General features: G+C 45.7%; 1 protein-coding gene across 3 annotated transcripts in view; it reads left to right on the top strand.

The window, feature by feature from the left end:
• The first annotated feature begins 1,842 nt into the window (after nucleotides 1–1,842).
• SNX10 (sorting nexin 10) overlaps nucleotides 1,843–16,563 on the top strand; it is a 67,851-nt gene continuing 53,130 nt past the window's right edge. The window contains exon 1 of one of the 3 annotated variants that reach the window (XM_081079305.1): nucleotides 1,843–2,088. The gene's annotated coding sequence lies outside the window, so the exon portion shown is untranslated. The remainder of the gene's footprint in view (nucleotides 2,089–16,563) is intronic. The other 2 variants (XM_081079304.1, XR_013995318.1) reach the window with 2 other exon arrangements.

Raw genomic sequence — 16,563 nt, 5'->3', positions numbered from 1 at the left:
CAGGCTAGGATTTCTTAAGCACCAGAGAGTCTCAGTTTACCTGCCCACTGGTGACAAAAAGTCACAACCTAAAATAGGTGGCAGTCACTAAGCTCAGTCCCCTGGATTCAGGTTGCACATTACAATTCTTAAGCCAGAAACACCACCCAGCTTCTACACTAATGGACTGGATTAAAATAACCCATTATTGCTTCATTCTACTCTGAATTCTTTTCATAGTCTTCTTTTCTGTTAGGGCAATAATTCTAACATGTTTAAATGACTTCCAATAGACTCTCCAAAGGTTTTTGCTGCTCTGTCCACAGTTGTATGGTTATGTTCTGGACTCTAAAACATTCAGGAAGATTTTAATTTTGCATAATCTTTTAGGACCATAGACACTTCCTGCATTTTGTTTTCCAGTCAGTTTTTCTTTGCAGACCATAGGGTCAAGAATTTGAAAAATACACTTTAATTTGACTTTCAAAAGTGATTATGTTTACATTCACTTGTGTGCTATGACTTGGGTGCAATTTTAGAAAATTAAATACCTTATTCAAGATTCAGTGATGCAAATTCAGGATTCCAGAAATTAAGACATAACATTGTAGATTTGGAAGCCTTGTTATGCAAAGCCAATTTAGGTGAAGAGGATGGACATTTCAGGTGGCCTGGGATGGCCCTGAATGATAGTCAGCAGCCGCTGTATCTAAGGGGAAAATTCTTGCTTGAAAAATGAAATATTGGGCTGCCTGAAAAATGAAATATTACTCTGCTATGTAGTCACCAGTTAGTAATTTTAGTGATTGCAGTCATATGTTGCTTAATGAAGGCATTCTGATAGATGTGTACTTAGGCGATTTCATCATGAATACAAACATCACAGTGCACTTACACACATCTAGATGGTCTAGCCTACTACACACTTAGGCTAGGTGGTGTAGCCTACTGCTTCCAGGCTACAAGCCTATACAGCCTGTTACTGTACAGAACAACATGGGATTAAGTCAAGCTCAAGAGAAAATGATGCAATTAAAAGATGTGGTAAACATGAGATGTATGAGGCTGTGGCAGGCAACTGTTTCATAGCAAACCATTTTTTATAAGTAGAAAGAGTACACTCTAAAATAATGATAAAAAAAAAAGTATAGGGCCGGCGGGTGGCTCAGGAGGTTGGAGCTCCATGCTCCTAACTCCGAAGGCAACTAGCAACAGCTGAGCTGCACCCTCCACAACTAAGATTGAAAGGACAACTTGACTTGGAAAAACGTACTGGAAGTACACACTGTTCCCCAATAAAGTCCCGTTCCCCTTCCCCAATAAATTCTTTTTTTTTTTTTAAAGTATAGTACAGTAAATACATTAACCAGTAACATAGTCATTTATTTTCCATGCAAACAGGCACAGCCCAAGGTGCCATTTGAAAAATGGTTTACTGATTCAGGCCCCTTGACAGATCTCATTTCTTTTTCCCAAAAAAGTTTTATTGTGAAAGATTTCAAACATACAGAAAAGGTAGAAGAATTTTACAGTACGCACCCATATGCCCAGCACCTGGATTCCACTCTTAACAGCTGTCACCCTTGTTCATCGCATGCTCTATTCATCTCTACCTCTCCCCATTAATCAGTCCTCCCCAAAACTAAGGAGGCGGGCTTAGCAAGCTCAAGGTGGCTTTCACGTGTTGAGTCCAAAGGGTGCCACTTTGCCACCTTCAGCCTCAGCGTTCAGGCAAGCTGCTGTGTTTCCTCCCCAGCCCGATTTCATGGACGGGAGGAGGCACAGGGCTCCGGCACAGCGGCGCCCCCCGGCGGCTGCCCCGCTCGCCGCAGTCTCGCTGGCCCGGGTCGGCCTCACATCCCGCGGGCGGGCAGAAGGGCGGGGCGCAGCGGGCGGCGCGGGGCCGCACCTGGGCTGGGCAGTGTGGTGGCGGCGCCGGGTCCGCGGAAGCCCGAGGCCTCGCGGCGGGCGGGGAGCGCGGGCGCGGGTCCGCTACGTGCGCGGGGCTGCGCTCGTGTGCGCTCCTGGGCGCTCGCCGCCGCGCCTTGGAGTCAGCAAACTGCGCAGCCCGCGGGTGGTCCTGTGCCTGACAGCCCGGAGGCGCCGCGCGTAAGTGACAGCAGACCTCCCGCGGAGGTCTCCCCTGCGCCGCCGGGGTGGGGACCGCAGCCGGCGTGGGGCTGGGGCGAGCCGGCTGCCCGTGCCTTTGCGGAGGCGTGGGGCCCTTCCCGGTGCCCACATGCCGCTCCCTGCGGGCTGGGAAGAGGTTTGGGTCTCCTGGGATTGGAGCAGGGAGCTGCCTCCTTTCCAGCCGGGGTGGGCAGGGGAGGAAGAAATGGTCGTTTGCCAGGGGAGGGCCTGGAACGTGTTGATCCGGGGGTTCTCGGGTGAAAGAGGAGAGGGTGGGGCAGAGGTGGAATCCTGGATGCTAGAAAGAGTGCTGTGGCACCTGCCACCGGGCCCGGGTTGGGTGGGAATGCTGTTACACATGAAAGGGGAGCTTGGGGTGTAGGCATTGGGAGGGGTGGGCAGGGATTGTGGCATTGAGGGAAAAGGCCCTAGAGGAAAACCACGTTGACTGAGTACCGGGTTTGGTGCCACAGGAAAGCAACAACCAGTTTTTCAGTTCTGATGCATCATACTTATGTTAAGATTATACACGCGTTATATTGAGAGCGACATGTCCTGCTTGAAAGGGTTAAAAAAAATCCGACAGTACATTTTAAAGATCTTACTGCCTTGATTCAATAATTCATGACTCGGCCAGCATCCTGTCTAGCGGATAGAAAGGAGCTCCAAGGAAGTACAAAATGGAAGACTTTTATAGGCAGAAGGGAGTGGGACATGGAAGTTATACTAGCAAAATGATGATTGGCTGTGGAAAGGAAACCTTCCTTAGGGGAGGGCAGGGGTCTGTCAAGCAGACTACTTCACCGGGACTGACCAAGTAATTCCAGATTGCCTGATTTAAGATCCATTCCTGGGAGAGGCAGAAACTGTAATTAAGTTCGGTATTGTCTCTGGTGACGTGGGCCTTAGCATAAGTGACTCCATTTTGGAAGGGCTTCTATTTCTGCAAGAAGCATTAATATGTAAGAATATGGGGATTAGAAATTTAGAGCAGAAAGGAGGCTTTCCTGTGATCTCATTCAAACCTTTCATTTTAGTGACAGGATAATTAAGGCCTGGGGAGGGGAGTCATTCAGCCAGATGGGAGCAGAAAGAGGCCTAGATTCTCCCTCTGCAGAGTTTTCACCGCCTTTGGGGGCATGGGGTGGGTGTAGGCTTGGAATGTAGGAACTCCCTCCCCCCTCGTTGGCTAGAGGGGGTGATATGGCTGCCACTAATGGCTCTTCCAGCCATTGACCAAGCTTAGCTGGAGCTCCTTAATCTCTTCTGCTGCTTCTGCCCTCACTTCCAGTGATGCTTATTCTTGAGGCTTTTTCCTTCTTTCTTTTTTCTTTTCTTTCTTTCTTTCTTTCTTTCTTTCTTTCTTTCTTTCTTTCTTTCTTTCTTTCTTTCTTTCTTTCTTTCTTTCTTTCTTTCTTTCTTTCTTTCTTTCTTTCTTTCTCTTTCTTTCTTTCTTTCTTTCTTTCTTTCTTTCTTTCTTTCTTTCTTTCTTTCTTTCTTTCTTTCTTTCTTTCTTTCTTTCTTTCTTTCTTTCTTTCTTTCTTCTCTCTCTCTCTCTCTCTCTCTCTCTCTCTCTCTCTCTCTTTCTTTCTTTCTTGAGGCTTTTTCCTTCTTTCTTTCTCCTTCCTTCCTTCCTTCCTTCCTTCCTTCCTTCCTTCCTTCCTTCCTTCCTTCGCATGGTAGATTTAAAATTGACTAATAGGGCTGTTTTGAATAAAGATACAAAAATAAAATACATGCAGAAGTAAGTACATGAAGGGGTGAAGTAAAGTGATTAGCATTGACTTGTATTTAACTGGATCGTGCTGTTTCTTCTGCCAGTCTATTTCATTCTTATTTTCGAGGTTACTATCTCACTGAGGTGAGGAAGTTGGTGTCGTAAGAGTGGGGAACTATCTTAGGTGACACCGCTCCTCACCAGGTCTCTCTTGCCTGCTGCTCCGCTCACTCCATGCTGGGCTGTGGTACGAACTTCCTCTTATTTTACTTTACGAAGACATCGCGGAGCGTGGTATCTGAAAAACTAGAAATAAACACCTTCATTCTTTCCCAAGTAAATGTGTATTCGTTAAAGACTAACACTAGTGTACTACAGCAGTTCTCCGTGACTTTGGAGCGCTCATGATCTCTTTCCTGAGCTTGAGGATCTCCGCTTTCATTTTGAAGGGTTCACTGGGTTACGCAAGCTATTGTGGGAAATGGCTTGTTTTCCCTCTGGGTGGCAGGGCTGTGGTTTAACAACCACTTGTGAAGGGCTTAGAACTGGTTGAGAAGCAGGGTCCAGCCTTTGCAGTCTTTCATTTCTAAGAGTGGCAAAGAAGAGCTTTTGGCCAAAGTCGTGGTTGACTTCCATGGAGAATACCTCAAATTTTGGACGGTTATCACCAAGTTGTTTCTTTCTCTTAGTAGTAATCCAGTAGGTATTCTTCAGCTCTTCTGTTCTCTAAGCCTTATTCAAATAAGAGGTTGTGCATGGTGGTGGTTACAACTTCTGGTCTCAGACTCATCACAGTGGAAATCTTGGCCCAGTCGTTTGCTAGCTGACGTACTATCTGCAGGGCGCTTCACCTCTCTAAGTCTCATCTATGCTTTATTCAGAAACTTAAAAAGGTCATGATTATCCTTGTCTCCCATAATTATTGACAGCAATAGCTGAAATTTTTTGAGCACTTATTATGTGCTAGGCGTTGTGAAAAGAGGTTTGGTGTGGCTGCCTCGTTAACCCTCACAACAAACTTATGAAGCAGATTTTATTTTAACTGGGAAACTAAGGCATCCAGATCTTTATGACTTCCCTCATCTCTTCAGCTCACAATTTTAACCACCCAGCGAGTGTGTCCCAGATTTCTGTCATAGCTAATAATTATTTAGGGCTTTGTTACCAGGCCCTGTTTACATACCTTGTGTCTATTAACAATCCTTGAGCTAGGTCATGTTTTTATTCCCGCCCCCTGCCTTTATTTTACAGATGAAGAAACTGAGGTACTGAGCCTAAGTCAAACAACTACTACATGCTGCAGCCAAGGTCTGAACTAGGCAGCTTGGCCTGGGAGTGGGTACTCTTCTCTGTGAATGTATGTAAAGGGCTTAGCAGGCCTCAGTCAAGCGCAACTCTTACTTGGCACTTTATTTTCCCTGATAACCATCCCCTCCTCCCAGTCTCTGCAGAGGAGATGCTTTTAGTTCTTTAAATGATTCAACTTTGCTTAAGGTTTTGTGATTCTGTATACATTTCTGTTGTATTCTCTGCTATTTGTAATAGCTTGTGGTACGTCTCAGTGAACTTGACCTTGGGAATACAGAATAGGTTTTAGGGAGTCTGTCAACCCCCTGAAAATGTATGATTTCATACTCTTAAGGGCATTACTCTGGTGGAGAGAATCCACAGCTTGCTTTAGGTTCTTAAAGGGTCACCTATGGTGGAAAGAAAGGTTAATAATGATATTCCAACAATCTCGTTTTATACATGAGGCCTAATGAGACGCTGAATAACTTAATTGGAACTAGGCAGCTAATGAGAAGTAGAAAGGGGACTAAATCTCAGGTCTCCTGACTTCCAGTCTCATATTTTTTCCATCACACCCCAGTATTTCCCTTTGGGGTAAATTATAAGCTGCCAAATCTCCCAGTTCTCCCACTGCTTTGCTGCAGTGTGTGAGAGACCAGCAGAGGAAGCGCCTATCAAAATACAACCTCCTTTGGCCTGTCGTCCTGTTAGCGGGGCCTCTTTACTGGGATTTAAGATGGGAATCTACAGCTCTGAAAGGTATGAGCCGGGAGCACAAAAATTGGGGAAAAGACGGGGAAAGATTCAGAACATGCACAAGGAGGACACTCAGGACTCTTGGTAGAATTGTCATGTTGGAAAGTTTTTGGTGAGCGATTTGTAAATTCAAACAAAATTCCATGAAGTCTGAAATTTCTGCATAGTGTATGAATCACTGGAAGGAAGGCTACCTCCTGGTCAATGGTTGATGCTTTAATAAGACTAAATAAGACTTAACAGGTCATGAGACCTTTATGTATTAGTTTAGGCCAGTCTTTTAACGTCAGTTAATTTTTACAAACTGATAAAGTTTACCTGGAAAAATAGATTTGTACTAATAGGCAATTCATGTGTAATGTATTGTTCAGTCAGACATTGAAATATGTCCCTATAACCAGGAACAGAGGTCCAGAAATGGTTCCATTGTAAAACTAGGAATTGAGCAAATTAAAATTGACTGTGGGAAAGTTTGTTTGTCCTTAGGAAAAAATGAGATCCATGCCTCACTCCATTTACACAAGTAAATTCTATGTAGAATAAAGATAAATGTCAAAACCAAAACTACATATCTTAAAGTACATAAAGTACATATACATATATAAATAAGATGGTTTTAAAACACTACTGGAGAAGTAAAGACTTCACCAAGTTTCATAAAATTCAGAAACTTTAATGGAAAATAGTGATAGAAAATAGTGATAGAACTTCATGAAACATTATACTTCTCAAAGAAAAAAGAGGTCATAAACAAAGTTAAAAGACAGATGACAAAGTAATAAAGCAAATAATGACGATATATATAGATGTGAACTCTGAGAAATCAATAGAAAAACAATAATCCAATAGAAATTTGGGCATAGGTTATTAATAGGTAATTCACATGTGTATATAAAAATGCTTACCCTCATTAGTAATCAGATAAGTGTGGATTAAAAACAACCATGAAACCATTTTTGCTTAGGTTGATAACATCTGGTGTTGGTGAGGGTGTGGGAAAATAGATGTCACCATATATTTCTGTGGAGAGTGTAAATTGGTACAACCTTTTCGAAAGGCACTTCGGCAGTGTTTAGAACATTTAAAAATTTGTGTTCTTTCTGATACATCAGTTTCATTTCTAGGACTTTATCCCTCAGAAATACTTGCCTACTTGAACAAAGGAGGAAGGTGCTACAAACGAGCTGATATGGAGAATGTCCATCATATATTTAAGTAATGAAAATAACATGCAGACCAGTAGGTATAGTATGATCTCATTTTTTGAAAAAAGAAAGTCTGGAAGGCTATGCCCCAAGTTGTAGACAGTGATTGATTGCCTTTGGACAGTGGGATTAGCAAGGGGATGGTAGGATGGAGGATTTCATCAATAGATTCCTATGGTTTTAAACTTTCAAATTTTGGAATAAATTTAAACTCACCAAAATCATAACTCACTTATTTTTAAGAACAATGAGTATGTAGTACTGAAAAAAAAGGCAATACTCAAGAATGCCTGTGATAAGTAGGTGACATAAATGACTACAAGTGTTAATGGGGTCCTCCTGCCTGGGTTGGCGATGGTCTCTCCGTGTGTGGAGGACCCAGTCTTCTGGATTTCCAGGCGAGTGTTCCCAGCCACCTTTTCCGCTACTGTTCCCCAAGATTGGCCCCAGCCTCCACGCCTGAAGGCAGGAGCTGTATGTAGCAAGAAAATTACTCAACTCTAGACCACATTATTTGGTCTTTAAGCATTTAAAAAACATCAGCCTTGATCTCTCCATTTAGATTTGTTTCTTGGATATAGCGCGAAATACCCTTTCACTGCTATTTTCTCAGCCTACCCCTATCCTACTCCTCCCTACCCGGAGTAAATGTCTAACCTGGGCTTTCTGGCTTTGATAGTCCAGCTCTTGTAGGTGCTACCTCCCTGTGCAGTTAAAAACTGCACTCAAGAGACATATTCTCTTGAGAATATATTCTCTTTCAGAAGAGAATTTAAGAGAAGTATATTGTCTTACATTCAAGAAATCTGGCTGATTAACAGCAGTACTTACAATAAACTAAATATGTATCTCTTCCCCCTTCCGGCCCCTGCCAAAGAGCCTGGATATCCTTAGGAAGATAAGAAAAGGAAGTCTGGGGCCACTTTCTTATTCAGACTGGAAAGTCTTCATTAAATTTCTAATAGCTGGTCCTCTCCATTAGGGAGCCCTGGATTCCTGGAGATGGATGAATAGACAAGGGATGAGGGAAAATAAAGAGGGACCCAAAGGACAAGACAGACTTCCCCTAGGACGAGTCCTGTGTCCAGGTGTGTGGTAAAGCCATGTTTGGTATGGTGACATACTTTTGGAAAGAGATGGGGACCGTATGATACCTATGCAGTACTCACCACACATCGCACACTGCCCTGGGCCCATTACAGCATTTAATCCTGTGAAACAGGTAGGTATTAAGACAGCCATTTCCTACTGTCTGGAGCTAGTTCATGATGGAACCCACAGCTGCTCCCATGCCATTTTTTTTCAGTGAGTTGTTTTAAGATTCCCACCGTTGTGTTTGTTTTGAGGGCCAAGGTGGCATCCTCTCTGATAAAACGATTCAGGGAAAATCTCCAAAGTCCTATGGCTATCTTCTTAACTACAGGATTTTGAGAGTCCCACTTCTGAGCCTCAAACATATTCCATGCAGGTTATAAATGACTGTAATTTGGGGGCTGGGTTATCGTGAATGTGTTCACTGACATTGCGGGTGGGTAACAGGGCTTTGTCCCGGTTACTTACAAAAGCCATGAGGCAGACGGAAGACGTCAGAGCATTTTAGCTTTGAGATCAGTGGCACAAGGTTATTTTCTTCTTTTTTCCAATCTCCTTTCCTATGTTCCCTCTCAGGTGTGCATTTTCCTTCTTTGTGCCTTTTTTTGTGTCCCTGATTCCATGAAGGCCCCTGCAGCTTTTGGCCAAAGTTTCCCGGGCATCAGAGGACATGCGGAAAGACACAGCTCAAGCCTTGTGGGCCCAGAACTTTGCACAGTTGTCAATCAGTGTGGGGCCTTTGCCCTGACATGGTCTTGAGAGCCACCTCCTTTGTGTGCAGGAAACAGAGCCTACCCAGGGTGACACCTGCAGTGACAGTCAGTGCTGCCTCCTCTGCGGCCCCGAGACGAGCCCCATGTTACCTGAGACGAACCCCACATTAGCACCACATTTGCCAGTCAGATGGACTCCCTTTTGTCTGCAGCCAGGTTCCTCTTTCACATCTTTGCACAGTTTCTCTCTCGTAAGCGGCACAACTCCAGCATGTCTGTATATTAAGAGCAGTGGGACCCTCGTGTGATCACTTCTCATCTGGTGTGTTGTGTGCTCTTACTCTTGTTGGCACTAATGCATCTTCTGCCCACAGAGTACACCTGGATTTCTGTGACTCGCTGCTCTCTGATTCCTGTGACCTCTTTTGCTGCACGCCCACAAGGGCTGGGCTTGGAACCCCGACCCCGTCAAGCCCCGTTTTGCCATCTCTGGGCAGAATGTATTTCTGATAGTCTCAGAAATGAGAAAGAGAGAGAGAGAACCCTAAAGGAAAGGGGGACCAGAAGTAACACTTTGGTTTGGATTCCTTCAGCTAAAACTGGCCACTGGGAGTTGGAACGCATTGTTGGTGGCAGGTCACCTCAGGACTTTGAAAGGCTTTGTCGTTCTTTTTCCACGATTTACAGTATTCTTGCTCATTCATCCCTTTGTGCTTTAGCTCTTGCTCGTTCTAAGGAAGAGAGACCCCCGTAAAGTTAGCCCTGGCAATGGGGGGCTTACTGGAAGGGTACCAAGGCAACTCAGAGGCAATGATTTGGAACTGGAAAGTTACAAGTCACCCTTGCCCTCAATCCCCAAGGGCTGCAAGGTCTCTGATGCCCCTCTCTGTGCCTCTCGTTGGGGTTTCTCAGTTGTTTTTCAGGGGGAGTTGCTTTGTACGTAGGTGTATATTTGGTGTGTTCGTGGGAGGGGGTGAGTTCAGGATCTTCTGTGCTGCCCTCTTGGACCCATCTCTCCTCGCTGGGGTTTGTCTTCGTACACATGGCTCAGAACAGCTGGCCTGGTCCTGCTTCCATTCAGATGCTCATTGAAGAGCTCAGATCCAGCCTCCCAGGGCTCCCCGCGCTGCTCTGTAACACTGGACTGCTCCGCTTTCCTCGGCTTCGCTGGTCACTTCTGCTCTGTCCCTTCCCTTGCCTGTTCCTTCGCTCTCCCCTGACCCCTCCTCAGGGCCTGTCCTGGGTCCTCTTCCTTTTCTCTATACTTTCTAGCTAGATCTGTGGTTTTCAAACACTGTTATGCATAAGAATTACCTGGGAAACTTGTTGAAGCAGATTTCTGGGCTTCACTTCCTAAATCTTCTAATTCATTCAGTCTAGCTCACAGGGGTGTCCAAACTTTTTTCCATGGTTTTCACCAAGGGCCATATGCGGTAAAATACACAAACAGCCGGGCCACTCACTCGAGGTGAAGTATGTATTGCCTCATCTGGTTTATTTAAGTAAACTAAATGTATTTTTGGAATTTGCTGCAGGCCAAGTAACAATGGATTGCGCGCCGCAGTTGGCCCGCGGGCCGCAGGTTGGACACCCTGGTCTAGGATGAGACCTGGAGTCCCAGGTGATCACGCAGTGACCAACACCGGACACACTGGGTTTATTCATTTCTGTGACTTGATCCCACTGATTTCTTGATGCAGACGTCGGCTCTGTCTTGTGAACTCCAGGTTTATACATTAACATTGAATTTGACCGTGGCTCCTTGAATGTGTCACAGACATCTTCAAGGTACTGGCCACACATTACGGATCATCTCCTGCCTGGTTTTGTGGGGCCTGACACTTAGGCACTTTGGGGTCCCCTTGAAGAGAAAGAATATAGCGTTGTGAATGCCAAGTGAGGTGTAGGATTGTGGAGGTGGTCTGTGCACGCAGGCTCAGAAACGAGCTTCTGGAGCTTTGTGGTCCTTCCTCCGTGGCTGCCCACTCACTCCCAGTACATTCTCCTCCAGCCTTCCCCACTGGAATAAATTCTTACTGCCTTCTACTCATTTGTCCAGGCCACAAACCTAGGAGCCACTTCTTGTCTTCACCTCACATCGGAGCCATCTCACGTTCTTGGTTGATTGTCCCATTCTGTCTTCCCCGTGGTCCCCCCCCCCCCGCCTCCATCTTACCTCAAGCTGTCATCATGCACTTTCACATTAGCTTCTGATGGAGTCTCTCTTATTCCACTTTGCTCCCCTCGAATCCAATTTCCCAGAGGCAACCAGATAATCTTTTAGAGCTCAGGTGCTCTTTCCGTTTCACCTTGGTGTCAGCCCCCACGTACTGATGGAGAAGTCCGCCTCACTTTGAGCTTTGCTAGTCCAGTAGACTTTCCTAAATTAGTGGAGAAGTCAGCTGGGGGGCTCCTGGTTCCCTCTCTCCGCCTCTCAGCCCTGCCCTGCCCTCCCTTCCTCTTCACTTTCCCAGGAGCGAAGAGTCTTTTCCCTTCATGATTGTGGATATTCCCAGTTCCTCTCTCAAATGTACAAACCCAAAGGGTTCAAAGTGTAGAACAGAACAAGGGGCTTTGTATGTAGGGAACTGATACTCCTTAGAAATTATAAACACTAACAGTCAAAAAGAGTTTGCTATTACATGATAATTATCTTCCCCTTTCTTACTGACATAGCAGTTCTTTTTATTGTAGAGTGGCATTAGGAGGGGCTGGGAGGAGGCGGCTGTTTCCGCAGCACCCCGTGTCACTGCCTGAGGTGGGGTGCCGTGTTAACCAGGCAGTGTTCTGGGTTCTGGTGTCTCAGAGCAGGAGATGCGGAGACTTTTAGTGAGCTACCCATGGAGGCCCAGACCCTGGGGATCCGGGCTCCTTCTGCCCAAATGCACGTGAAAATCCCAGGAAATCAGTTTAATGATTTATAAGGAGATACAGACCGGATGCTGACTGTTTCTAGTTAGCTCATTTCCGTGACGGCTGGGAAGCCTTGAAAAACTGACCTCTGTTTTGAGAACTTTGCCAAACCGAGTCTGTAGATAACATGGGTCAGATGCGCTTGGATTACAGTCAGCACTTCAGGCAAATAGTTTAAGGAATAACTTTGGCCTTTTACCTACTTTTAAAAGCACTTTCTTTATGTCTTATCTCAGCCTTCTTGGGTCAAGGCCAGGCAGTAGACATCACCGGGTAACTGATTGGCCGCAAGGAAAGGCCAAGCTAAGCATTTCACGTGCCTGGGCTCTGTTTCAGGCCATATAGTTCTAAAATTTTCTCCTCCCACAAATATTACAGTCTCAGCTGACGAAACAGATACTTGAATAGAAAACATTTTTTTAAAGAAACAAGTGCTCTGTGATCCTGAGGAACGAGACCTCGCAGTTTTCCCCACAGGGGTCGTGGAGAAGTCTAGGACGGATAAAGGACAGCGGCAGTAGCTGACAGCGAGCTCCAGGCACATACACGCCTCCATATTTGCCCATTTGATCTTTACAGCAGATCCATGAAATCGGCAGTTATCCCCTTTTTACAGGTGAGGAAACTGAGGCACAGAGAGGTTAAATAGTTTCCCTTGGCAAAAGGCAAAATAAGAAATCACATACTAGACATTTATACAATGGAATATTAACCGGCCATAAGGAAGAATGAAATCTTACCATTTACAACGATATGGATGGACCTAGAGAACATTATGCTGAGTGAAATAAGTCAGATGGAGAAAAACAAATACCATATGATCTCACTTATATGTGGAATCTAAAGAATAGAATAAGTGAACAAACTAATCAGAAACAGTCTCAGAGATACAGAGAAAAAACAGGGTTGCTAGAGGGCAGTGGGGATGAGGGAGAAAGTGAGGGGATTAGAAAGCACAAATTGGTAGCCACAAGATTGCCATGGGGATAAGAAAGACGGTTTGGGGAATATAATCAATTACGTAAAGATTTTGTACAGTGTCAGATGGGTACTTGTCTTATTAGGGAGACCATTTAATGAACGGTGTAGATGCCTGACCACTGCGCTGTACTCCTGACGCTGAATAATAATGAATGTCAACTATAATATATAGTTGTGGAGTACAGGCTGTGGAGTACAGCATAAGGAATAGAGTCAGTGGAACTGTAACAGCTATATACGATGTCAGAGGGGTGGTAGATTTAGGAGGGAGATTATCACTTTGTGAGGGGTATAAATGTCTAATTATTACATTGTTTTGTACACAAACTAATAATAATAGAAAATATATATATTTAATTATTATTGGGGAAAAGTGTGTTTTTCCAGGACCCATCTGGTCCATGTCAAGTCTTTGTTTTCAATCTAGTTGAAGAAGGTGCAGCTCACTGGCCCATGTGGGAATCGAACCAGCGACCTTGGTGTTATGAGCACTGCTTTCCAACCACTGAGCCAACTGGCTGCCCCTCCATCCCAAAATATATTAAAAAAAAAAAAAAGAAAATCACACCAGGCTGGCGTTGAACAACTACACTGCCGTTCCCGTTCACTGCGTCCTTCCTGCTCCTTTTAGGGGGCACTCCTACTTAAAACTGAAATCTCGCTGCTTGCCTCTTATGTCACTTGCCAGTTCTTTATATCCGGACTGATGCCACTTTGGGCAGATTTTAACTTGACTGGTAGGTCACAATTCTTGGGGTTGCTGTTCTCACAAGTAACTGAAATTGCCTTCCCCACGTCAGCTCTTTGCAACAGAGGGTGGAAGCTTTGTGGAAGATTGTTATTTCCAGGGTGTTGCAATACTTTTCCTTTTGGAGAGAGAATTTATCACTCAGCTTAAAAGAGGACCATTGAAAGCTAACTTTTTGTCCCGAATTTGTATACCTGTGTCCTTTTCTTATCTTAGCCCCAAACTGTTCTCCAGATGCTTGAAGACGGTTCCGTGTGGATATCCTGCACCATCCTAGTTTGTTCCCAGCTGAACTCATCTTCTTTCTCTCTTACCTCTAAAAACAGGCCCCCTTTTCCAACTTCCTCCTCTGCCAGTGACACGAGTCTTCTTCCAGTCACCCGTCTGCTGAGTCATCCTCGACTCCCCTTTCACCATTGTGCACTGTGGCCAAATTTTTCTCATTCATAGTATATTTAAATTGGTTTGATTTTTTAACGTTTAAAATATTTTTAGAGCAGTGTTAAGTTCACAGCAAAATTGAGGCAAAGTGCAGGGGGGGGAGATCCTGTATGCTGCCTGCCTCCCTCCCTGTCACAACTTCAGCATCAGAGTGGGACATCTGCTACTACAATCAATTAACCTGTGTTGATTGACACTTTGTTGTCACCCAAAGTCCACACTTCACCTCAGGGTCCACTCATGGCGTTGTGCACTCAATGGGTTTGGACAAATATCTGACATGTGGCCACCATTATCGCATCTCGGAATACTTTCACTGGTCCCCCAAATCCTCTGTGCTCTGCTCCTCGTTATTTTCATGTGTGCTTTGCCATTTCCCCGCCCACGTTGAGTCCGTGATCTTTTCTGCTGCCTGGTGTGTTCCAGCAGCTCCCCTCCCCACGCCGCCTGCCCATGGAGCTCTCGGCCTGTAATTTCTCTCCGTCAGTCTGTCCTCCACCCTCCACCCAGATGAGTCATGGTCATGGTATCCAGCCTGCACTTACTGTATCTCTGCCTTCGGAGTCTTCCTCGCATCGTTCAGGGACTTCGTCATCCTCGAATGCCCACCAGAGCCTTTCTACACTTACCTCCTGTGATGTTCTGACACAGGCCCTCCACTCCTGGGGGGCCGGACCCCGAGATGTCCTGACAGTGACGCTGCTGCTTCATCACCCCAGGCCGGCCCCATTTTCTTTGCTTGTGCTAATGCAAGCATCGCGGCCTCATTGTACGTATCCTTCCTTCTCCGTGAAGCCTGTCCCTTTGCATCCTCCTTCTTCCTGTAGCCTTGTTACAGTGTTGGTGCCTTTGGCACACAGGGCACTTAGCAGCACAAGTGAACGTTTCCTGTCTGTGTTTGGGCAGCTTTGGGTCTTAGAACTCCGGGAGTGGTACTTAGCCATTAAAAAAAGACCCCTCACCAGGACCAAACTTAGAGCTAGCGCACAGTAGGCTCGCAGTGATTGCTTAGTGAGTTGAATTGTCCTTGTCGTCTGGTTGTTCCTAGGGGATCCTTCGCAGCTAATGACCCTAAAGAGGTCTGTCACGTGAAGGCCCTCCGCTTCTCTTAGCATTACCTCCTTCCTGAGAACGAGGAAGTCCTTTCCAGGCCTGTGGCCGTTGGTGTTCCCAGGTCGTGTGCAATGCAGAACTCTGCCCCATCCCTCAAGGTTTGGAGACATGAATAACTCAAAGATAGTACTAATTGCTATCTTTTAAGCATTTACTTCGAAGGAGGTAGCGTGGGTGCCGAGTTAGATGTAAGGGGTACCGTGTGATGATTAAGAGTGAGGGCTTTCCTGAGCCCAGCTACCTGGGTTCGGATCCTGGCTCCTCCACTTACTAGCTGCATGACCTTGGGCTCTGCTTCCTTATTTGTAAAACGGGGGTAATAATACTTGGCTTGTGGGGTGATCTTGAGGCTTAGATGAGATAATCGGTATTACAAGCTGCATCCACTCTGTGTCTGGCACACAGTTCACAATCAGTTATTCTTGGTTTGATTGCTGTTTTTGATTATTAATGGTATAACTTCAACATTATTCCCTAATCTTATCCTCCACAGTGCAGTGGAGTTGGGTCAGTAAGGAAGATAGAAAACAACGTAGGAAGACAATGTGCCTTCCAGACATCCCGCTCTGGGGGGCGGGGGCAGGGGTTCTTGCTGGCTAAAAGCTGTCTTTACTCCCAAGGTGGATGATTAACCGTGAGTGGGAGGAAGTGGGCTGGTGGAAGAGGCAGGGTGTTGTTCCAGTTTCCATCCTCCCAGCCCACAGGGTCGGGCTGTTAAGAAACTCGATGGTGATGCAGAAATGGAGACGATTAGCTGGGACTAATTCAATGGACCCAGTATTTATTGGGCACTCACTATGTGGCAGGCACTCTACTGAGTGCTTGGGGTATAAAGTATGAATGATTTGGACAAGGCCCCCGGCCTTCTGGGACTTTTGAGAGGACAGACAATAAGCAGGAAAATAGATTAATAGATTAAATAATAGAGCCTGGTGATAAATTCTAAGGAGAAAAGAAAAGGAGAGAGCCCTCCTGGGGGAGTTGGCTTTAGTGGGTGGTCAGGGAAGGCCTCACTGAGGAGGTGTCATTTAAGCCAAGACCTGCAGGATGGGAAGGAGCCACCTTGGTGGGTTGGGTGGGAGGAACATCAGAGGGAACAAGAGGCACAAAGCGCAAAGGGCCTGAGCCGGGAGTTTCAGAACTGACCTGGTTAGGGCCACTGGACACCATCAGTATGCAGAAGAGTGGGGACAAGGGGTTGGCCGGAGAACAAAGGAGAGTGGTTTATAGGGATTGTGCAAATGCAGTCCCTGCACAGTGGTTTCCCAAACATTTTCTGTCATCTGTACACTTGCGAGGACATGAGATGCACTCCTGGGGTGGGACTGTTGTGAGTGGGTGATGGTGAAGGCTGGAGTCTGAGTGATAGTTTGAAAAGAGCCCTTCGTGATTTGGATATACCGCCTCTTCTCCCCTCCCCCACATCGAGAAGCACTGCCCGTCACGATCCATCCGCTCAGTTTACATCTCTTTGCAATTAACTTT

The sequence above is a fragment of the Rhinolophus hipposideros genome (genome assembly GCF_964194185.1).
Source record: "Rhinolophus hipposideros genome assembly, chromosome: 18".
Lineage (NCBI taxonomy): Eukaryota > Metazoa > Chordata > Mammalia > Chiroptera > Rhinolophidae > Rhinolophus > Rhinolophus hipposideros.
This window is presented reverse-complemented; position numbering and strand designations above follow the sequence as displayed.